General features: G+C 39.7%; 1 protein-coding gene across 8 annotated transcripts in view; it reads left to right on the forward strand.

Moving 5' to 3' along the window:
• The window catches only part of THRB (thyroid hormone receptor beta), a 293,517-nt gene that overhangs the window by 22,548 nt on the left and 245,671 nt on the right, over window positions 1-25,298 (forward strand). The gene's annotated exons all lie outside the window — the stretch shown is intronic.

Raw genomic sequence — 25,298 nt, forward strand, 5'->3', positions numbered from 1 at the left:
TTTCCATGATGAGCAAGTTATGTGACAGGGGATTCTAAAGATGTTTGTAGCAGCTCGTCGTAGGAAACATACTAAATGATCAGGCAGGGACCCGGTGGTGCATTATTGTGAGTGGGAGAAACTCATTTAATTGTAGCATCTACATTATGAATATACGTTATAGCCACATTTGGCAATTCATACTAATCAAAGTGTGTTGGGGACAACTCGGAGAGAAAGAGAGCCAGTGTGTGTCTGGCATACATCAGGGTCAGTTGTTGATGATGAACAGGAGTGTTTCCTCAGCTACATGTAAAAAACCTTTTAGTTTTGCTCCAGCTGGGGAGAAAAGGAAGAAAAAGAAAGAACACTGAAACGAGTGTTTAAAAAAAAATCTCAAAAGTTTACTATTTTTTGTTTCTACTAAACAGGATTTGATTTTTTGCTTTATTTGGAAGGAAATAAGGGGATAAAGCTCTTTGCTGTGGAAAAGGACTCCCGGAGCCAGAATCTTGTTTGTTATTGGCAGGGTGTGGCTAGTGAGGGTGGTTTTTCTAGAAGAGGGGATTTCTAAAGGTCAGCCCCGCTTCAGGTTTTGAATGACTGCATTTGGTATTTCTCCATACTTTTTATATCTATATTAATAAACAGAAAAGAAGTTTGGATATAAAAGCAATACACAGGATTGACTAAATAGGCTGAAGCTGTGAAAAGGCTCTTATGAAAGGCTAATGGCATCTTTGTGGAGATCATATACCTCAGTGCTGCATCTAGGTCTCTGGAAGCTCTAGTTCCGGCACCCAAGCAGTGTGGTTTCTCCTGGAAGGAAAGGAAAAGGCATATAAACAGATGGGAATGTTATTTTTTTTTCATCCTGGTCCATGCTGGGTTGGTAGAGAATTAACTGTCTCCCCTAGCCTGACCCTTTCTCTATCTGTATCCCAGGACCCATGGAACTCCTCTTGGAATCTGGAGGAAGGCAGGAAATGTTGCTGGAGAGGTATCTGAGCCACCTATCGTTTTGTACAGCAACATGGGGCAATCTGTGCAGTGGCCTTTGTGCATTCAAATGTAGATGATATAGTTTGGTTCTAAATTTGGAGAAATTCAATTTGTGTGCTCTGCTATCAGAAAAAGTGTTTAAGGACCCACCAAAATATGTTTATAGATTTCCATAATTTTTTTCCCTCTGCCTTCTTTCCTAGTTTGCAAGTGACCACATACCCAAGTCTCTTCCGCATGGGTTCCAAGCCCACAAACAGATGTGCTAGTGTAAACATTTAGCACCACGTCAATAGAACTCTTCATAGATAGAAATATAGTCCATTATTTCTGTTTACTGACTTACCACTTTAGACTGTGTATCCTCTTTCAGCTAAGGACTTTTACTTCTGTACTAAGTATGTCAGCCCTACAGCATTTGTTACACATTCAGAGCAGTAGACTGTATAGTAACTAAGTATAAGAAAAATGTTTGGTATCTTTTCAAGACTGTTATTCTACAAATTGCATGTTGCCCAAGGGGATATTTTGAATAATAATTATTGAGGTTTGTATAAACTCTTATCTAACGTGCTAGTTTCCATTGCTTATCAGGACTTCTTTACTTTAAGCACTTTTATGACTGGGCAATAAAAATTGCATACAAAAATTGAAGGAAAGAGTCAGTTCTCTTGTTATATCCCTTCCTATGTTTTGTTATACTCGCAAGATTCATCTGACACACTGAATCTTGTCAAATTCCTATCATAAGAAAAGATGAGTCTTTTTAAAATTATAAGTGAATCTGATTGTGAGCATTCTAATTATAAAGACCTATCCAGTTTTACTTTGTTTGCCCACTGTAGAGTATTAGGAAATAAGACTATTCTGCAAAGGGATAAGTTAGCTTGGTTTTAATACAGTGGTGTGGGTGAAATTGCAAGCAAGACATCATGTATATTTTCAGGTAACACTGAATGCATAGTTAATCGCAGAGCTTTAATCAATTTCACACACAAAATAACATCACAGTTATGTTATCAGTAGTTTCTATGGATGAAAGTAGCCTGTTTCTGGATCATAAAATTGTCCTGTGTCCTCAGGCGAATCTAAACCAATAAATTAGGTTTTTGTTTTGCATTGGGAGGAGTAGAGGAATCAATTATCCTAAGAGTCAAGCTATGTAAAAGGTAACTAGAAAACAAATGTGAATGTGTAGTCCAAATCCAAGCTTCTATTTGTTTCATGAATAAAGAGTAAGAGCCCTTGTAGACTCAAGTTGCATAGATGAAATACCTTTTATCCATGATTTTTAACAAATGTGATTGATTCTGAAAGGTTTTTAACCATCAATCTTCATGACTTGTTTAGCGTAAGTGACCTTTCATTGCAGCCCAGATTTCTTTGTAGAAATGAATAGTGCTACAAATGAACTGTGATAGACAGATTGCATTATAGAGCACTTGGCCATGTACAATAATAATACCATTTGACCCTGTAATATGCTTCGTCATGAACTTGGTACTATTCAAAAAGGAGTAATTGAGGGAAGGGGAAAATGTGTGAACTTGCTTCCAGCTTAGATTTTAAAACTGGATCACCAGGGTGAACTATAAGGCAAGCCCAAAGTTGTAGGTATTTTAAAAAAAGGTTTCCACAGGACACAAGTGTTTCTGTAGTCAAGAGCAGCATCTTACAACACAATTTCAAACTCCCTCATCTTCCTTCTTAACACTTCATAGATTCCAAGGCCAGGAGGAATAACTGTGATCAACTAATATAATGCAGGCCACAGAACTTCCCCCAAATTATTCTTAGAGCATCTTTTTTTTTTTATAACAATCTTATTTAAAAATTGTCACCAATGGAGAATCCATCACAACCCTTGGCAAATTGTTCCTATGGTTTCTGGTGCTCACTTTTAAGCAGGGGTAGCAGGTTAGTGGAAACTTTGGTGGTACCCAGAGCATGCACCTCTCTCCCACCCAAACTCATTCTCCTCCCCCACCTAAGGCTCTAGGAAGGAGTTTGGGTGAGTGAGAGGGTCTGTGATGATGTTTGGGTGTTGCGGACAGGCTCAGGTTGGGGAGGGGGATTGGTGTGTAGGAGGCAGTGCAGGTGCTGTGAGGGAGTTTGGGTGCAGAAGGGGTAAGGGCTGAGCACTGTGGACTGATTTTTTTTTTAAAGGAGTGGGTGAGGGGTCAGGCTCTGGGAGGGAATGTGGGAAGGAGTTGGGTGCAGGCTCTGGGCTGGGGCAGGATTTGGCATGCAGGAGGGAGTGGGGTGTGTGCAGAATCTGGGAGGAATTTGGGGGTGGAGGGTGTGGCACTTAACCTGGTGTCTCCTCTGGCAGAAGCTCCTAGGTGGGGGTGGGGTCTCAGCATGCTGCTGACTGCAAGCACCCCTCCTGCAACTTCCCATTTGCAAGGGTGTTTGGGGTGGTGGCATTGTGTGGAGACACCCATAAGGACATGCCAACAGCCACATGGAGTGAGTGGGTAGGAAGCTGCTGCTGTACTGTTAATGACAGCAGTGGGTACACTAGAGATGTTTTATGTAGCCTGGGGATGGTAGGTAGGCCAGGGGATGGACTGGGGGAGGTGTGTGGAGGTAGTAAGTGGGGCTGAGGGAAGAGACTCTGTTCTGAACTTTGCTGGAACAGGACCCTCAGGCCAGGAATATTCCTGAAGCCCGGGCACCAAGGGCCCATGTAACTCGCTGTCCCTGTGTATGCCTTCTTTCCTGTTTGAATTTGTCTCTTTAACTTCCAGTCATTGGACTGACGCACACCTTTCTTGTCTAGATTGAAAAGCCCCATGTAGATACATATAGTCTGTAATCAAGTCAATCCTTAATCTTCCTTTTGTTAAGATTGTGGGGGTTTGAGTCTTTCATTATAAGGCATGGTTTCTAATCTTTTAATCATTTTGTTGACTCTTCTCTGGTCCCTGTCCAACTTATCAACATTCCTCTTGAATTGTGCCAAATACAAAGGTAAAATAACCTCACTTCCTTGGTAGTTTCCTGTTCTTGCATCCCAGGATCACATTAGGTCTTTTGGCACAGCATCTTACTGGGAACTCATGTACACCTGATTCTCTATCAGATATACTCAGTCTTTCTTTGGAGTCACTATTTCATGCGATAGAGTCCCCCATCTGGTTAGCATTGTTGCTAGATGTATACATTTAAACTAGGGCTGGTCTATGCTACAAGCTTAATATTCAACATCAGGTTGAATTTCTAATGTGTGACTACACTGCCGTGTCACTCCCTTGATCTAAAGGGCTTTTAAAATCGATTGCTGTAGCTCACCTGACTGAGCCTAAGGCAAAATCTAGAATTCAGGGCAGTGTAAATACTGTATCTTCTAATTCGGAGTTACTGGCCTCCTGATGGTGACCTCAGAATGCTCCATTGTGAATGCTCTGAGAAGCACCTTGAACTTCACTGCTCTTCAGCCAGGTGAGCTGGAAAAACCCTCAGCACTTGTGAATGTTTGTTTCCCATTGGAGCAGCATGGAGAGCTCACTGGCACAGCTGAACATGCATGCCCAGAGTGTCAAACACCACCAGCATGGAGGCTTCTGGAGACAGTGGATCTGATAGCTGTGTGGAGGAAAGAGTCTGTGGAGGCAGAGTTCTGAACCAGCAAAATGCTAATATCTATGTCAGAATTCACACAAGACATGGGGAGGGGGAGTAAGAGGGAGTAAGGGCTACACTGAGGACACACCGTAATTCCGTGTGAAAAGCTTAGATGAGCATACCTCAGGACAAGGCTAGTTCTGAGCTGCAGACATGGGAGGCTGATGACATGCACTCATAATCACCTACAACAATGTTTTCATCCCATCAGGCATTGGGACCCTACCCCTGAATTCCAGTTTGCTGCAGGTGCTGTGAGATAGCTACCTTGAGTCGATGTAACCTTGGCAATGAGGATGTGCTCCATTGACCAGCCACCTAGTGGGGACATGCAAAATTGCATGCTCAAAGTTGAATTGAATAACAGATTTTTTTTATGTCGACATGCCTTCAGTCATGTTAAAATGCACAATTTGCTTGCACCCAGGTTTGAATTGACCAGTTCCATTCCTTATTTACAACTCCTCCAATTGTTGCGTCATCTGCAAACTTTCACTGATGACTTTTTTTCAGGTCATTGATAAAAATGTGATAGCGTAGAGTCAAGAACTGGTCTCTTTAGGACTTCATTGGAGTCTCACCCACTCAGTGATGATTCTCCATTTACAATTAAGTTTTAAGAGCCATTAGCTAATTTTAATCCATTAATGTACTCCATATTATATATCATTATAGTGTGTTAATCAAAATGTTGTGCAGTACCAAGGCGAGCACCTTTATAAAAGTATATTGTGTGTGTTTGTGCTTTTTTTGTGATGGTACTGCCTGGTACGCATATGGGCACCTCCAGATGCAGTACCGGCACCTCCAGTCAGAGCTCAACAACTTTCCCCTGGAGTACTGGCACTTTTTTTGTTGTTAATTAAACAAAAAAAGCCCTGGTCAAATCTATCACTTTTATCAACTACACTTCTAAGGTGATTTAAAAAAAATGAGATTACTTCATGCAAGAGCAGGGGCTGGTAGCAGTGCTGCTGGTCCTGCTCTACCTGTCCAGTTCCCAGCATCACTCAGGGTACAGGGACTAGGAAAAGGGATGAAATGGGAGGCAGGAGAGGGATGGAGAAGGGCAGGGGCTTGGGATAATGGGTGGAGTGGGGGGCAGGTCCTAAGAATGGGGAGGGTTGTATCCTGATAGGGATGACTCTGACTACCATATACGTTCTTGTATCATGCTCATCACAATGATACCAGAGCACCTTTCAGGAGTTTAAGAGCATGACTACGCATCAGTCATGTTTGTTCTGTCAGCCTTTTCTCATAGGGAGAGTTGTGTGCAATAGAGTATCTTAGATACTCTATTGCACACAATAGGGTGTGGGGGTTTTGTTTGTTCATATATAAACACATGTTTGTTAGAGAAGGCAAGGTCAAAGAATTGTGCTTTGTTCTTAGAGCGGAAAGTGGTAACTTTGTTGTCCTTATTCCTGGGGGAGCTAATTTTAGAGTTGTGGACTGCTCCTGAGAAGATTTCTGTCTCCCGCACAGAAAAAAATTATTCTTCTTGTAGTGAGTTCCATTGGTCCAGAGGAAGAATGTAGTTTGACTATGGTCTTCATCCAGGAGCTTTAGATGATCTTTTAGCTACCCTGTGCCATGGAGCACTTTGAAGAAAAGGACTGAAATCTAGAACTTGATTCAAAATTGTATGGGAAGCCAGCATAGTGAGCAGAGGTTGGGTTGATGTGTTTATGGGACCCTCTATTTCTGAGGAGACTTGCTGCAATGTTCTGTACTACTTGGTGTTTCCGAAGTGCTGCTGAATGCTTCAGGCTCAGGTATACTGCTTTGCTGTAATCCAGGTGAGAGGTGACAAAAGCATGATAATGGAGGCCAAGTCTTCATCCATCAGAATTTGCTAGCCAAATGGAGATGGCAAAAGTGCTACTCACAAGTGCTGATGTGTGGGAACTTAGCATCAGCAAGGAATCCAAGAGTGCTCCTATACAATGGAAGAAATTGACCAAGTGGAGATGTTGCTCTACAATCATTGGGGACTGCATTGTGGCTGTAGGCTCTTCAAAGGACTTTCCTTTGCTCACAGCATCCTCTCTCTTGTTTGGGTTCAGCTCCCACCAGCGGGTCCTCCTCCAAGAGCCGATCTTGTCCAAGCACTCCACCATTTTGGTGGTGGTAGCATGGTTGTATTTGGTAAAGGACATAAAGTAGTGTACCATACTGTCCCCCACTGCAAGTTTCTGTTCTCAATTGCAAGGGGAAGTTTTAAGGAGAGATTCGAAAGATTATGAGCAGCTATTTCAATGTTTTCTTTTCTCATCATTGTTCAGTATGTGTCCACAGGCCTTATTTACTGCCCACTAATCAAACCTGGCTCTGGAAATAAATTTATTATTTCCTCAAGGGCTTTTCTATGGTGTTAATTTCTATAGAAACTGAGTGCTTCACGGACATGAGCTAATTTGTCTTTACAACATTCCTGTGAGGTGAGGAAGTGGCAGTACTTCCCAAATATGTATGTGGAGCAGAGGCACAGAGATTAAGGTCAGCAGTGTCTACTAATTTTGTGTACTAAATTGGAGATGATTAGGACCTGGTTTTTCAGAGTACCTAGCATTATATTATCACTTTATATATTCAAGAAGAGCCCTCATTAACTTCTATTACAGCTGTGAGTGCTCAGCACTTCTACAGATCAGACCCAAGTTACCATGTTTGGCCTCCAGACAATGAGGAACACATAAGTAGTGACCACTTGTCACAAGTTTGGCTTAAGTGACTTCTCTAGCATCACACAGGAACTCAGTGTCAGAGGCAGGGATACCATCCAATTCTCTAGGACAGCATTCAACTGTCCTAACTACAAGATTGTCCTTTCTCTTCCTGAAATCCCTTCCCTCATTTAGTACACGTCTACCAACTTCTACAGTAACTGAGGCAGTGGTCCTCTAGATGACAGGCCCCTTTACTATATTGTACAGTCCAGAAAACTCCAGAGGTGGGGGTGACAAGCAAGAGTGGAGTGTGGGACTGTGTAGGGAAGGAGAAGGGAAATGGAACAAAGAGCCAGTGGTGGGAAAGGAACAAAGAGAAGTTGCAGGAAACAGGGCAGAAAGGGTCATCCCTGAGTGGAATGGAGAGAGGATTTTATTTTTTTATTTATGTTCGAGTACATTCCCCTTCAAAGCCTGAAATGTAACCCAAGATTCACTGTCGCAAGATCTCCTGTGGCAAAAATAGTACGTGGTTGTGTAATTAAAGCCTGGCTTATACTGCATGTGCACAAGAGTGGAGTAAGAGCCGTGTAGGGTATGTAGTGAGACACATACCCACACCATTCAGCTATGTCTCTATTATACTTGCTAACCCATGTGTCACTGGCTATACCAGTATGTCCTACTCAGATCTGTACTTTACACACTGCTAAAAGCAGCATGTAATGTAAACATACCTACTATTTTGTATTGTTTGAGCTGGGATAAATGGAGGTGGAGTGGAAAGGACACAGGGCACAAAACTGGTAACAAATTGCTTACCTAGAATCATTGATCTTTAAACAGTTTTAAGGTGTTTCAGTATTGCAAGTTATTTGTTTACAACATGTTTTTAAGGTGTGTCAGTTTAGATTTACAATCTAAGTTGTAAATTGAGAGTATTATCTATATGGGTTCATTAGGAAAAGATATGCAAGATAGTGTATAGACAAGCATGGCGTTGGTTATTTACTGGTGACAAGAGTTAAATGTTTGGATTTAAATTGAAAGTGTGAGTAAACAGTGTCTCTTAAGCATTTGCTCTGTGGCTAGCACAATGGGCTTAATTGGGCTTGTTGCATCTTATGTTAATATAAATACACCTCTTTTCCCTTCTCTCGCCCCCTCCCCCCAAAATAAAGTTGTGCTGACTTAATTTTATAGATTTGCAAAGTGCTTTTCATACCATTCATTTTAATAACAAAACAGTGCTATATTTTAAACCGAGGTAACATTTGGCCCAACAGATGTTTGTCAATCTGCTTTTTTTGCCCGACTTAAATATGTCTTTTGCTATGCAGTTTTCTTTACCTCCAAAATTGGAATATAGGTTTTGATTGGTCAGCATACTTCCTTTCATGTTTTAGATTTGTTTCCTGTTTCAAGTGACCGGCAGCTGTATCATGCCAAGTCAGTAGTTGGTTTTTAAAAAAAATACAGGAATGCTAAGCCTAAAATATTAACATTGGAACTGTGATTTATGAGCATATTTATTTTGATCTCCTTGGTGTCTCAAACTTGTGTCATTTGTTACTATTGTAATAAGGAAACTAAGTTATTTTTTTCTGTATCATTTGTAATTGTACCAACTTTAATAAAGATAACAACTGACTGTTTTATGAAATCTTGAATTTTAGTTAGTCATGCTAATATTTCAAGGAATTAGTTTTTTCTTTCCTGATACATGTTAATATTTTCTAGTCAACATTATGAAAATTCTACAAATGTAGTAAGTGATCACCAGTTACGCAGAATGTAGTAGTTTTAAATTATTGTTGTATTTGGTACATTGCACATACTTACATTTGTGCATTGAGCAGTTTCTGTATTCTTCATAGATCATGCTTTTGAGCTGATTTGATCTTCATTTTCTGACCCAAAATAATAGCTATTTCTGTTTGTATTTATTATAAACATACTTTTTGTGCTCTCACGCCACCCATAACTTAAGGAAAGCTTGTTCGGTTTGATTTAAAGATAAAATTTAGACTTGTTTAGATAGCTAGCCCTAGATTTTTCCATTACAGAGAAGCTGCCTGGCATTGGTTGCACTGATGGCAGAATGTTCTGAGCCATAGTTTAACAGGGCAGGAGATAACAAGTATTTGGCTTGAACAGAGATACCAAGTTGGAGGGAGAAAACTGGAAACAGTAAAATGCAAGGAAGCTTAAGGGCAATAGTAGAAAGCAAGTTAGACAGAGTTGGTAATGTAATACACTGACCTTTTTGCTGGTATAACTTATGGCTGCATACAGTACTGCACAGGGATGTTTTAGACTCTCTCCCTTTTTTTTTATGGCCCTGATATGACCTGTTTTGGAAATGTGCTTTATTAAAAATAGATTAAATGGGAGAGACTTCTGAAAAGCGTTACAAAATTGATAAGGAAACTCAAGTGAATGACAAGAAAAGAGATTATAGGGAAGTGTATACTTAGCTACTGGTGGTGAGGAAGGACAGGGCACTTCATAATTATCTTCAAATATTTTAATGGAAAACACTCAAGGGAAAGGAATTATTTAGTATAATAAAGATTGGTATTAATAGCAATTATGGGGTGAAATTAAGAAAGGGGGAATTTAGTCTGAATGTCTGGAAAGTCTTCCTACGAGTGAGATATCTATTAAGCTGGGGAACGGACTCTAAGAGAAGTGATGAGAAATATTTAAATCTAGACTGGGCAAAACAACAGCAATCAGAGAATATACATTGGCCTGGAGGTGAGCTGGATAACCTAGCAGGTCTCTTCCATTTGTTAGCTTCTCAGACTCCGTGAGTAGGGTTGCCAGATGGTCTTCCAGTCGCTCCCCTTGCCAGGCTTCTGTCTGGTGCGCAGTTGGAAAAATCAGAAAATACTAGACATTGCACTTGTCTGGTATTTTCTGATTTTTTTTTTTTTTAACCAGACAGAGTGCAAATACTGGACTGTCTGGTAAAATACCGGACACCAGGCAACCCTATAGGTAGCTCTTTAAGAAATAGGATTTGAACTGTAAACCATGCCTAGAGAAGAATCCTCTGTGATACAATGGCACTGTAGGCCTGAGGAAATGAGGCCTCTAGGTCAGAAGACTTTATTTAAAAGAGAAAATTGGCAAAGCATTTTACCTTTTCTGTTTAAAATATATTTTGAGTTCTCATAATAAATACATAGAGACAACAGGGCCATTCCTGGCTAGAGCAATTGCATAATCTGGGCCAAGAGTTTCAATAGTCAGTTATTGTTCAAGCCCCACTCCTTCCTGCCATTGCCTCACTCTAACCCCCATGGCACCCCATCCCCTGAGGATATGGCTTTGGGGATTAGTAGGGAAGGGGACAGGAAGCCACAGGGAAGCAGGGTGCACTTGCAATTGCTTTGGCTGTGGATGGGCACATGCCAGGAGTTTGAGACCCCTGACTCTCATAGACCTAAGTCTTCAAAACTAACCAGAGATATTGGGTGTCTCCATTTTTTTTGTTGCCTAGCCCTTCAGGGGGTCTCATTTTTTCAGGGGCAGCTGTTTGGAATTTTCACAAAACTAAGTCCCTTTAAGATACCTATACCTTGATATCTCAAAACACTTTTCATGTTAAGACACTGTGGCCTATTTTTTCCCCAATCACAGAGGTATCTGAGCACCAATGCTTGAGTACTATAGACATAATTTATCTAGGTATTTTTCTTATGTTTATACAATTATGATGAACATAGTACATAGGATTTTAAAAACAGTTTTTCTTTACATACTGCAAGGTTTGGAGCCTAAAGTGTTCTCATCAACTCTTACAAGATCATATTAGGGGAATTTAGAAGGGAATGTTAGGATCAAGTTGTTTTTCCCTTGATCGAAGATGTCCTCTGTAATAGCCATATATAGGTGCCTTTTTTGTTGTTAATGTTCCAAGTTCCACATTGCCTTTCAAGTGACTCTTTAAAAGACCATCAGTGTGTGCTGAAATAATCACGCATTTCCTTTGTCTTAACTGCAAGTGAAATGTTCCAGAAAATTGTAAAGCCTTATTAAATAGTCTAACTCCCACCTCTCTGTTGTGGGGCAAAGGTGGGCATCAGGCTTCTCCTGATCCTTAAGTGGTGCTCAGCCATGCCTGTGTACCCATTTGGGGGAAGGGGGACTATGTCTCCTCTCCCAACTGTCCCATTATTTCATCCAGTCCATCTTAGTTTGCAACCAAACCATGATCTAGCAACTCAAATCAATAGCCATGCCCTTCTCCCGCACGATAGCACAGCCCAGCAGCCCAAGTCAATAGCAATGGGATGTAGATCCCCTTATGGGGTATGAGGACCCAGGCCCACCCTCTCCACTGGATTCCAGCCCAGGGCCCTGGCAGCAGTGCAGTGGACCACCACTAGGTTGGCAGGGAACCCCACTGAAACACACTTTCTACCCATCTTTCCAGCATAGTCTTCTCCAGCTCTTTCCGCCAGCCCAGGAGCTTCTGCTGCAGTTCCCTGCATCAGTGTCTGGGTGCACCTGCACTTCCTCTGTAGCAACTCCTGCGACACCACCTTCCTCATGGATGGTCAGTTCAGACTGAGCTGCTCCACAGGCCATTTATTATACTCCGTCTCCAGCTGGAGCATACCCAGCAGGATTGTGGGGGCAGAACATCCTCAGACAGGTTAACAGGGTTAACTCTTGCAGCCCCAGTGTGTGGTTGGTACACCCTATCACACACTGATCTTCCTATCCCTATTCTGTCCATTCCTGCAGGCTCCCACAACAAGCAATTGCAGACTGATGACTCATCTCCCCTTCACCCCCCCCCCCCCCACACAGAGGATCTGGTAACTTAAAAATGAAAAGCCTTCCAGTTTGCCAGACTTATTAGCATAACATTGAGCTTGTGAAAGAGCCATTAAGTGGTAATGAAACCATTTAACAAGCATCTGCCAACCCTGAATTTACTAATTGTGAATTCCTATGTCTATAAGACCTTTGTTTAAAATTTGCTCTCAATCTTTCATTAGTTTGTTGCTGAAGATTGAAACAATTCTGATGTGATGTTTATATAGATATTTAGGTGCAGTCTGAATATTCAATTTTAGCCTTAAATGCTTGAAGCTTCAGACATAAGTTTTAATAAAGTCTTCAAAAGACCACCCTTATATAAAATACATATTTTAATTGTAATTAATATAGTACAAAAACTTGTTTCCAAAGTCTTTCTGTCTTTTCTATACATCCCTCCTTTCCTTTCTCCCCCCTGTTGAAGAGCCATTAAGGAGACAATATTCCTCTTCTTCCAGATAGCTGGAGAAATGAGTTTTCCTTTTACTTCTGTTTGATGAGCTAGTTTTAATAGAACTCTCCACCAAAATCAGTACCTTACTAAGATTCTCTATTATGCCTAAAATCTTTGGAAACCTGTTTTAACATGTAGTGAAACTTCATAAACACGTATTATTACGAAAATCACAATAAATTAGTGCTCCCTTTTTCTATTAACTTTATGAATACACTAAACCTCTCTGATTAATTTAAAATGGGACTGTCAATTGACCTGTGTTAACACCTGCAATTAATGCAGGACAGGATTAATGCATTCATTTTTTTGACACATTAATTGCAGGTGTTAATGCTGTGCTGCCCCTTTGAAGTACAAACCTGGAGCGGCACTTCAAAGAGGCTTTGTAACAGCAGAGCCAGGGAGCAGTTGGAGTCCCTAGCTGATCCCAGGCTCCTAATGCGCTGCCCCTTGGAAATGCTGTAGCGGTGCTTCCAAGGGGCAGTGCTGCATGGAGCCCGGGGTCAGCTGGGAAGTCCAGTTGATCCCAGGCTCCAGGCAGCACTGCCCCATTGAAACGCCATAGTGGCGTTTCAAAGGGGAGGCGCATGCGATTAATCACGATTAAATTTTTTAATCACTTGACAGCCCTAATATCTTTGTTTTAGTGAGTTTAAATATATATTAATCTGAAATAATTACTTCATGAAGGCTTAAGAATATATGTAAAATAAAAAAATCATCTTAGAAATACGGATGAAGAAAATGTAAAACAAAAGAGCTGCATCATGTATTCCATAATATTTAATGTTGTATTCAGAAGGACAACTGACTTGCCCTTACTACAAGGCTTTTGCAAATAAATCTGACAAATTTCATGGTATATCAAAAAACCTGTGACCAACATTTTTTAATTAGCTAATTAAATGCACTAAATTTGGGATCTTCTGCATGTTCAGTCTTCACAATCTGGCATGCAGTGCAAATCAAGCTCCATTTTCTTTAGAAAGAGATTTTAGAAGAGCATTCTTTTCCCCCCCCCATATGTCATTTGTTCATTTGGGTTCGGGGATTTGGCTGGAAAGGGTAATCTGAGATAGTGGGGTGAGGGTGTGGTCTGGACAAAATGGGTGGGGAATGGGGTGTCCCATGCTGCTTCCAGTCACTCCCATTGGCCAGGAGTGGTGAGCCACAGCTAACAGGAACTGCAATCGCCGGTACCTGCAGTGATAGCAGCCCTCCAGGGGCTAACCCTGGCGAACCACCTCTATGTTATTGCCCACCCTGATCTAGGCCATCCTTAACAAATGTCTGTCTAACCTGCTCTTAAATCTCCCAACAGTGGAGATTCCAAAATCCACCTACGCAATTTATACCACTGCTTAACCATCCTGACAAGATGTCTTAGTGTCTAGCTTAAACTGTCCTCACTGCAATTTAAGTCCATTGCTTCCTGTCCTATCCTCAGAGCTTAGTGAGAACAATATTTCTTCTTCCTCTTTGAAACAACCATTTTCTAGTACATGAAAGGTTATGTCCCCTCTCCATCTTCTCTCCTCCAGACTAAACACACACACACTTTTTTTTTTTTTTTTTAATCTTCCCTCATAGGTCATATTTTCTAGACCTTTAATCATTTGTGTTGCTTTTCTCTGGCCTTTCTCCAATTTTTTCACTTTTTTCCTGAAATGTGCAACCCAGAACTGGACACAGTACTCTATTTGAGTACCTAATCAGCACAGAGTAGAACAGAAGAATTACTTCATTTGTGTCCCAACACTTCTGCTAATATATCCTTGAAAGATTTCTTTTCAACAGTGTAACATTGTTGACTCACATTTAGCTTGTGATCCACTATGATTTCCAGATTCCTTTCTACATTACTGCATTTTAGGCAATTATTTCCCAATTTGTATGTGTGCAACTGCCTGTACCTTCCTAAGTGGAGTAATTTGCATTTGTCCTTACGAATTTTATCCTATTTACTTCAGATCATTTATTCGATTTGTCCATATCATGTTGAATTTTAATCCTATTCTATAAAGCACTTCCAAGTCCTCCTAGCTCAGTATCATCCACAAACTTTATATTTTGTTCTTGCTCTCTCTGCAGTATTCAGAGGAAATCCTGGATTTGTGTTCCACAGCACTCAAGAGTGTGGTTTTTTTATTTTGTTTTTTGTTTTTTTTGATCCTGCTATGTAGCATCCCAGCTTTCTTCATGATGAAACCATGTAGTTTGCTTGACTTGAGGCCTTCAAGATCCCTTCCATATCTAGGAGAATTTACCCAAGAGCATTTGATTCGTTATGATGTACTACACTCTTTGTTGTGAAATAATCTCTTTTTCTAAGAAGTGATTATATGTGTTGGCATAACTTCTTGTCTTTTTCATAATCTAGCTACAGTAGTTTAGTAACAATTAGAAAGTCTATCAAGAAAATGTTCTCTATAGAGAAGTTATTCAAAGTGAACTGTATCTTCATTTTTACTTGATCTATATTTGTAAACTATTTTGATTGTAAAAACTTTTAAAAACAGCGAATAGTCTAGCAGCACCTTAAAGACAAACAAAACATGTAAATGGTATCATGAGCTTTTGTGAGTACAACCCACTTCTTCAGATGACTGGAGTATTAAAAGTCCAGATCCAAGAATAAATAAGGGAAGGTGGGAAGGAAAAAAAAATAGTGAATATTTTGGTTGTGTTGTTGTTGTAATCTTGAATGGTTTCTTTTGTTAATAAAGAAAATTTTGTAAAGGTAATACCTCATTTTTTCTATCCATTTCCATGAAACTGCTGCTGTAACAGTGTCCCTCAAGCTGCTAATGATGGTTTGAATGCATCAATATAAAGCACATTTTTGTGTAAACAACCACTAGAGGTAGACAGATAACTGTGTAAAATGTAGGTTAAATCAATGTTATTAAGAAAAGAAGCATAATGAGAAAGTTGTACAGTAATTACTCAAGAATCTGAAAATACAAAAGTTAAAATTGAATAGAAAACCTTACCTCTCTGCCTGTGTGTGTGCATGCGCAGTATACTACTGATTTAATTATCTGACTAATACTATTTGATCACATAATAATGTTTCTTACTGGAGCATGCACTTATCTAAAATCCTAGCCAGCACATTTAAATTGTAGGACTTTAGTTACAAAATTGTTTCTAAAATTGATTACCACAAATTCATAAACTGTATTGTAATATGGAGTTGAGGTAATGTGTTTTAAGCTTAAATCGTACTTCTTGATTTCTGAATGTGCAAGGGTAGGATTGCTGAAGTGCCCTAAAGGGGATTCGATTAGTTAGAAAAGCTCAGCAAAATTAGGCAATGTTCACATTCTAGTGATGGTTTCTTTTTGCATTTAATTGTTTTCAGTTTCTTTTTTGGGGGGGGAGGGGGAAGTAATGTCTTCTGTTCTAGATCTATAACAATCAGCTAAGTAACATGAATAGCTTCATCAGTAGTATATAGTCAGTTTGCCAATTACATTCTGCCAAAAGGTGACTAGTGCCTACCTATGGCTTCAGTTCATCTTACAAATGCATAGTTTAAGAAACATTTGAGTAGGGTAAGTGTTCTCCATCCCATAATAGTTGTTTGTTTGTTTGTTCTTTGTTGTTTAATCTACTTTAAGGCCTCCTAGTTTATTTATTAAAGAAGACCCCTTTCTTTCTCGACAGATCCCCCTCTAGACTGCCTCTTTTTGCAGACAAAGTGCTGTGGCCATTTTTATGCAAATTAAGTGTGGGATATTTAAATCCCTGCCTCATTTGCAATGCCAACCTGCCTAATCTGCTTCCCTCTGCTGACGGAGGGATGCAGTCTAGACATACCCCGTGACATAGCCTTAGAGACTTACCTTCAGCCTTATATATGATTCAGAAGTGTAGCTGTTGTTCTGTAACTTTAAAAACAGCAAGTAGTCCTGTAGCATCTTAAAGATTAACAAATATACATAGTATCCTGAACTTTTGTGGGCAAAATCCACTTCCTCAGATGTGCTGCCGATCTGAGGAAGTGGTTTTGCCCATGGAAGCTCATGATACTGTGTATATTTTTTTTAGTCTCTCAGGCAGGGGTAGCAAACTTTTTCTGAGTCAGGGGCTGCTGACCCACCAAAAAATCATTTGGGGGGCCACACACAAGTGAGAAGCAAAAAAAATAAAAAAAAACCCTCACTGGTTTGGCCCCTGACTGGGAAGGAGAAAGACACTCCCCACATTCCATTTGCTAGTGGATGTTGTGTGCTCCAGCCACAATGTGGGGATGAGGGGCAGCAGGGAGGCTGGAGCAATAGCATGGGCTCCCAGTTCTGGGGGGGAGGGGAGACTTAGTCTCAGGGGCTGGATCCAGGCAAGCTGGGGGCCACATCTGGCCCCTTGGCCTGATGTTTTCCATCCCTGCTCTGAGGTGCTATAGGACTACTCTGTAAGATACAATGAAAGTGTAGTTTGAACACTTAATTTCTACCATCAGGCAAGGTGTATTGAGGCGTTATTGTGGACGTAGAATAGTCTGCACTTGTAATATCAGAAAGGACGTGTATGGAATGAGTTAAGCAATAATAATTGGGAGAGGGCATTTCTCAGCATTCAGACTGGCTGGTGATGCTGAAGACCCAAATCTTTACCTCGGACCTTTTAATCCATCTAGTCATTAATTAGTGGTGAATGCCCAGCCTGGAAGTTTATATTTTCATGGTTTGTAATTCTAACAGTGTAATAGTAAACTATCTAATTATATGCAATGAAAATTACAAGTTGCACGCTATGTTATATTTACAATACTGATCTTTGCACAATAGCCAGTAGGCATGTAGGATTTCAACATTCCATTTTGTTTACAATTGTAACTTATTTAGCTATGAAGAGAGGGATTACTAGTATGTGCTAAGTTGTAACTATCACATGCTTACAATGACACTAGATTAACAATGCTATTTCTCCCTGTATATATTTAAAAATGTGGGCATGCAAAATAAATGTAATCTATATTAAGATAATGAGTTGTCCCCAATCCTTATGCAGAGTTTTCTATGTAACAAGGAGTTATGAGTAATGCAGGTCTCTGTTTAGCCGCATTAGGTAGATTTTCTAATGCATGTTCAAAAGTTTCGGCAGGATAGCCGTGTTAGTCTGTAATCGAAAAAGCTTAAACAACCAATAGTCCTGCAGTGCCTTAACTTCTGAGGTGCTGCAGGACTATTTGTTGTTTTTAATGCGGCTAATTTTTACTAAGCTCCCAGTGTAGACCAGACCTAGGTGTCTGACTTTTCTGCCCCCTAAACACGCCCATAGTTGTGAGGACTGAACTAAAATGCTGGATAGATACAACTTCAGTGTTAAAAACAAATCTTTTTCAAGTAACACTTGCATGTGTGGACCTGGTATAGATGGTTTTTTAAAACTGAACTGAAAATATTATTTTGTTAGGTGTAAATTCCGCTGCAGGAGTCCAAATAATTTGCTAAGTGCATATGTACAGAAAGTATAGTTAGAAACAGATTTTATAATTTCTTGTAAGGTAGCCCTTTGTTGAAGTGGCAAGTCCTGTTTTCAGGGGATCCCATCTAAAGGCTAAATCTTGTAACATGCCAAGGTCTCCAATTTCCTCTGTGAATTCAGTGGGGACTGAGAGCACAGTGTGACACGAGATCAGTGTTTTAGAGGTTTAGGAAATCTGGTGCTGATGGAAAGAGTTCCATTGACTTGGGTGAGCTTTTTGCATGAGGCCTACATAAGCAGATTACACCAGGAATGTGTAAGGAATTCCACTGTGGGAAATATCTGTGAAATATCAGCTGTATCAGCTATTGCAGGCAAGCAGAGAACTGCATTTAGGTAAAAATAGATGAGCCTGTACTATGCATTCATATTTTATGGAATGCTGGATGGAAAACAAGACATTTTTATCATTCCCTATTATTTATCTGCTCCTATTCAATTTTTGTATACACGTGGTTTGGTTTTCGGTGCTGTTTGTCTGCCCTTTTAAAAATTGTTCTTTAACCCTTGTCTATTTGCCTTTTATCTCAAGTGACTCATGACTCATTATTTACTCATGGGTAATCAACTTTTGCACAAACCATCATGTGAGGACTGAGGTATTCAGCGGTTACACATTTTCAAAAAACCCTCCTTTTAACTCCCAACTGGCAACACCCTCTTCTGCTCAGACAGCGCATTGCACAGAGTTTGTGTCATCTGGCAGGACAGTTTCCTTTATACTTCACAGGGTTAGCTGGTCCTGGTCTTCAGGTGTTCTAGAACCCCTTTGATATTTAAGTCTCTTGGGAATCATGAGGGAAAATCAGTCTCCTCCCTCATCCACTGGATTGCAATTCAGGGTACTTAAACCAGGCAGGTAGAGTCAAGCCTCAACACCCCCTCATGTGTCCTAAGAGGTAGGAAGGCGCACAGAACTATAGGCTTCTCAAGCCTGTCGATCTGCTCTTAGGGTTGCCAGGAATCCAGTTTTGAACCAGACAGTCTAGTATTTGAGCTTTCTGTTCGGGAAACACATTGAGAAAATCTAAATGTCCGGTATTTTCTAAATAAGATGTAATGTAGATTGTGATGTAATGTCAAGTGTGTCCGGTATTTTTGTTGAAACCATCTGGCAGCCCTATCTGTTCTCTGGAGTGTTCTCTCTGGACAGCTTCTCATAAGCTTGCTGGCAGAAGTTTGCTTCTACCATCTGCTTGCTCCCCTGGAATCCACTCCACCTCACTGCTTCTCGGTTATTTTATTCTCCCAGTTGCAATGAGACTGCCAATCAGCACTGACTGTTAGCTGATGCATTAACTCCTTAGCTGCCAGGCCAGCATGAGATCTGTCAAAGGATGTCAGAGTCATTTTGTGGAGAAAGGTAAATACATCAGTGATTGTGAGGTACTTAGATACTATAAAGATCTGGACCATATAAATACGTAAATAGAGAAGAATTACTATTGAATTTCTGTCTGTAGCTTAGGATTTTAGATTAAATTAAATGCACACCTCTGCATTCTTATGTCATTTGAAAATCGGATTCTTAAAGTACCATCACTTGATTGCAAAGTGAGAACCCTATTGTGATAAATGAATTCCTTTCACATATCTTTGAAAGATGCTAATTTGGGCTGTCTAAAAAGTGCTCTGTTAGTTGACATTTAAAAGGTTATTGTAAGGGCTAAAGCATGAGTTTTTTTACAGTTTGCAATTAATAGGTGGCATTTCTGAAAACACTTGAGGGAGTTAGGTATTTAAATTCCATTGAAGGTATATTGAAGTTGGTCATCTAATTTCTGTAGGCACTTTTCAAAAATTCAACTAAGAATTTGTGCTCGTGCGTCTGTGTGTGTGGGCAGTGTAAGATTTATGATGTCCTTAACTATTCATTTCCTTATTTTTCTGTGTTTTAGGTTTTAGAAATGATAGGTAATTATGCTGGTGTCATTTAGGCCAGGCCTACATGAGAGGTTTATATCCGTGTAACTGTCACTAAAGGGTGTGAAATATCCACACCCCTGAAGTGACATAGTAATGGTGACCTAACCCCTGCTCCTGTGTAGACAGAGTTATATTGGTGGGAGTTTCTCTCAGGTGGGCAGCTTAATTGTGCAGTAGCGCTATATGTGAAGACAAGCCCTTAGCAATCTTAACTGTTTTTATAAATGCACTTTAACTTCCCAGTTTTGCACTGTGTATTTATTTTGTTTTGGTAACTGGAGACATAATTTTTAAAACTATTTTTTAAATGGCATGGAGGGTTTATCAGATTATTACATTAAAGAAGCGAACCGTGCTGATTAAATGGATAGTGACTTCTGCAGAATATTGCCTTGTTGAATACAGTCTTGATAAGATATACATATTGATTATGTACCTGAATTAAGCATACATGCATTCATGCTCAGTACAGTCTGCATTCATTCTAAAGGTTGGTAAAAGCTGTTTTTTAAGAAGAGAAAATTAAATTCAGTGGTTAGAATGAAGATAGCCTGGTACTATAGATCACTGGTAGGCAACCTGAGGGCCACATGCAACCCATCACAGTTCTGTGTGTGGCCCCCAAGACATTATTTTTGCCATTGTCCCTGCGTAGGGTTTTTCTAGGTTCTGTTGGTTTCCATTTTAATAATTTTTTTTCCTTACTGGTATTACTGAAGTGACACAGACACAGACACAGCAAGGGCATGTGAAATGAGGTACATGCTGATTGCACACAACATTGACTGTAGGAGCTATGCACTCCTGCATCCAATCAAAGCACTGCTACCATTTAATTGGCATACCCTGCAAATTCTAGGTATGCAAGTGCAGTTAGCAAAACTACCCTCTTGGTTACAGCAATCTTGTGGCCCACTTAAATGAAAAAGGGTCACTCATGCAACCTATTCACTAGCTTAGGTTGCCCATCGCTGCCATAGACTTAGTCTTCTGTACCACGTAGCCAAGTCAGTCAATCTCTTTGTGTCTTAGGTCTTGGCTACATGGGGAAGACACTTTTGATATAATCTATGGTTTGAATTTGAAGTGATATAGTTGGACCAGAATATCCACCTTCTTCCCCATGTGAACACTTATTCCAATATAAAGTGGCCCTTTTTTTTTAATTTAACATATGTCACTTGAGAAGAGGTTTAAGATAAACTAACAGCATGCTTTTTTACCTTCATCACTCCACTGAAGAAATTCAAGGCTAGTTTTGTAGAATGATAATTTCTTAAACATTTCACAACTATTGTCCTTGAAAAATATCTCATGCATTCACCAATGCCAGGGTTTTTTGTTTCAAATTTTGTTGTGTAATATAATTTAATGGGCCAGATGGGCGGGACAAAGATCACTCATGAGACACTTTGCAAACATTTCCATAAGGTAACCATTTGAGTTATTTAATCTGAATGTATATTTAAGTCAATTTTAAAAATGCAGGTTGTCAGTGGGATTTCAAAATTTGAAAGTCTGAATAATTTTCTTTTTGAATTTGGTGATTAAAAAATAATCTTTATAATGGCACTGGGATTGTAGCCTTAATTAACGCAACATACACTTGCAGATGCTGGACTGGAACCCTGTTCAGAAACTTCAGACACACTGGGCTGTGTCCTTGAGCAAAGAGAAGATCCCTGTTACCTGTCATAACACCATTATCTTATTGCCAACCTTCAGTCAGCCCACTGAAAGCAGCATTCACATGCATTCTCTTATGCTCACAAACACACACATCATGCTTCCATGGCAACTTCTAATTGTCCCTTCACATTTTCCATACAATCAAATCTCCTGGAAAATTAGCTAAGTTTTAAAAATAACTTTTCTTAAATAAAATGTATTATTAAAGCTTTTTGTTGCAGCCCCAACCATTCTACCATATATTACAAGAAGAGTTATTGATTCAAAATATCTTCCATTGATATAGAAACATTTTTGCTACTGGCCTAAAGGGAGACAAATGAACATAAGAATAGACATACTGGGTCAGCCAAAGGTTCGTCTAACTCAGTATCCTGTTTTCTGACAATGGTCAATGGCAGGTGCTTCAGAGGAAATGAACAGTACAGATAGTTAAGTGATCCGTTCCCTGTTGCTGATTCCCAGCTTCTGGCAAATCGAGTCTAGGGACACCATCCCTCCCCCTTTGGCTAATCGCCACTGAGAGACCTGTCCTTCATGAATTTATCTAGTTCTTTTTGGAGCCCTGGTATAGTCCTCGCCTTCACAACATATTCTGGCAAAAAGTTTCACAGGTTGTGTGAAGAATACCTTCTTTGGTTTGTTTTAAACCTGCTGCCTATAATTTAAGTTGGTAACCCCCAATTTTTGTGTTGAGAGGAATAAATTATACTTGCTTATTTCATTTCTCCACACCAGTCATGATTTTATAGACCTCTAGAATATCCCACCTTAGGGACTTTTGTGCTTGGAAAAGAAGACTGTCTTATTAATCACTTCTCCATATGGAAGGTTTAAATACTCCTAATAATGTTTTTTGCCCTTTTCTGAACCCTTTTCAATTCCAGTATACTTTTTTTGAGATGAGGCGACCACATCTGTACATAGTATTTAAGGTGTGGACACACCATGGATTTACGTAAAGGCAATATGGTATTTTCTGTTGTAAAGTATAATCTATCCCTTTCTCAATGATTCCCAACATTCTCTTGGTATTTTGGCTTTTTTTTTTTTTTTTTTTTTGGACTGCCACTGCACATTGAGTGGATGTTTTTAGAGAATTATCCACAGTGAATACAAGATCTTTCTTGAATGGCAACATCTAATTTAGACCCCATCATTTTATATTATAGTTGGGAGTATGTTTTTCAATGTGCTTAATTTTGTATTTATCAACCTTGAATTTCATCTGCTATTTGTTGCCCTCTCACCCAGTTTTGTTAAATCCCTTTGTAACTCTTTGCAGTCTACTCATGATAGTTATGTCCAAAGCAATCTGCAGATTTTGCCATGATACTGTATACCTCTTTTTTCCAGATAATTTGTGGATATGTTGAATGATCTGGTTCCAGTGCAGATCCCTGGGGGACACCACTATTTATCTCTTTCCATTCTGAAGCCTGACCATTTATTCCTGTCCTTTATTTCCTATCTTTTAACCAGTTACCAATCCATGAAAGAATCTTCTCTCTTATCCCATGACAGTTTACATTGCTGAAGAGCCTTCGGTGAGGTACCTTGGTAAAGACTTTTAAAAAACTATAATTATGCATTGGATTGCTGTTGTCAACATGCTTGTTGACCCTGTCAGGGAATTCTAGTAGATCCGTGAGGCATGATTTCCTTTTAGAAAAACCATGCTGACTCCTCCCACAACAAATTGTGTTCATTAGTGTGTCTGTTAATTCTATTCTTTAATACCTTTTCAACCAGTTTGCTTGATACTGAAGTCAAGCTTACCAGCCTGTAACTGCCAGGATCACTTCTGGCTCCTGCTTTATAAATTGGCATCATATTAGTTATCCTCCAGTCATCTGGTACAGAAGTTCATTTAAGTGATAGCTTACAGTGTTTATACAAAAGTCAAAATTTCAAATGAGTATTTTTTAATGAACTGTAACTCAAAAACAATTTAACAATTTTCTGGAAGGCATTCACCATGAATGTGGCAGTTTTCTGGCCAGACTAATTACCCAACCCAAAGACGTAGGTGCTGCTAAAATAGACCTTCCAAAAGAGTCAGCTGCAACTTTAATTGTGGCCAGGCTACCATTTTTCCATCATAGATTTAATTAGAAAAAAGTGAGGCTAAAGTGTAATTGAGGTCCAGTTCCAAAAAAAATGTCATGGCCACTAGATGGGTTCTTTCTCTTAGGTCCATCCTTATAGGAAGAGACTTCTCTCTCATCTTCCTATGCTGACTACCTGATCTTCCTTCCAGGTGGGATTATTCTGATTACTCTGCAGTAAGGCAATAGCCCTCTATTGCTGCATTTGAGCTTGGGTGTCTGATTAGTGTATCCAAGTCTCAAGGATCCTGCCTTAACCTATCCTAAAATAGAATTCCAAAGCATTTTAATTGTAGCTCCAATGTGTGTGAAGAGTGATGACCACAGCTGTCAATCTAGCACTGGAATCTAAAGTATCAGTCTCATCTCTTTTGATTATTGAGGTATTTTACAGCAATGGAAATGGGTATGAGAGTTTGTTGTGTTTGGTTCTTAGAGACAGGCTGTACTGTGGAGAAAAGCATCAGCTTAGCTTTAGGGTTTACAGAATAGAAAGGGGAAAATGTCACTGCAGATTATACTAGTTGCACTAAATGCTCATCTGTTAAAAGCAATTTGGTTTTTTTTCCTGCTGTGCTGAGATATAAACCTGTTGTCTTCTGTACAGTAGTATTAAACTACACAATTTCAACTGAGTTGAATTTTCCTGGCAAATAGTCTACTTCTGCCAAACAGTTTATGACAGTTACTAGAAACTGCTAATGCAGAAGTTCTGTGACATCTGAGAGTTCTGTGACATCTCCCACTTATATCTGTGTATTATCTTCATTAATATTAATAGGGAATTGTGTATTGTTCTAACAGAAATGAGTGTATACAGACAGTTCAAGGGCAAAACAGTGTTTACTGGTGTTAAAATAACTCAGCCAAATTCTTCAGTCTGTATAGAAACAGAACTCCAATTGGATTAATTTTTTATTGGAGTTTTGGTAAATACCTCCAGCTTTGGCAGTTAGTCTATGCATGTAATTCTATAAATCTGAGATTTATTATGACCTGAGCACATAAGGTCCTCATTCATGAACCAGGTCCTCATTTTGCTGTACAAACTGAGAAGAACTTACAATCTAAGTAGAAGACAAGAAAAAACAAATGGACACAAACAGATAGCTGAAGAAGTTCAGAGAAACAGTACAACAACACTGATCAGCAGACTAGGAAGTGGTATCATCACAGCAATGGTCTAACCATTGTCCACTTTTTTGTGGGCCTAGCAAAGGAGAATTTTAAGGAGGGATTTGAAGGTGGACAATGATGTATCTTTGCTGTGGTTGTTGGGAGCTCTTACTGCTTGTGGGGGCAGTGTGGGAGAAAACATTTTCAAACAAGCAACTGGTAGGCAGTAGAGACTGGCATAATGGGTCCATCAAAGGTAGGAGCCAGCCTTTCAATACTTTAAGAGAAATTATAGGGTGGAGATACAAAGAGCCTGTGTTTAGCACTTAATTCTGATTTCACATAGATAGGTGTGTTTAGGCCATGTCTGCAGTAGTGAGCATACAATGACAC

The sequence above is a fragment of the Pelodiscus sinensis genome, chromosome 2 (assembly GCF_052426305.1).
Source record: "Pelodiscus sinensis isolate ZL-2025 chromosome 2, ASM5242630v1, whole genome shotgun sequence".
Classification (NCBI taxonomy): domain Eukaryota; kingdom Metazoa; phylum Chordata; order Testudines; family Trionychidae; genus Pelodiscus; species Pelodiscus sinensis.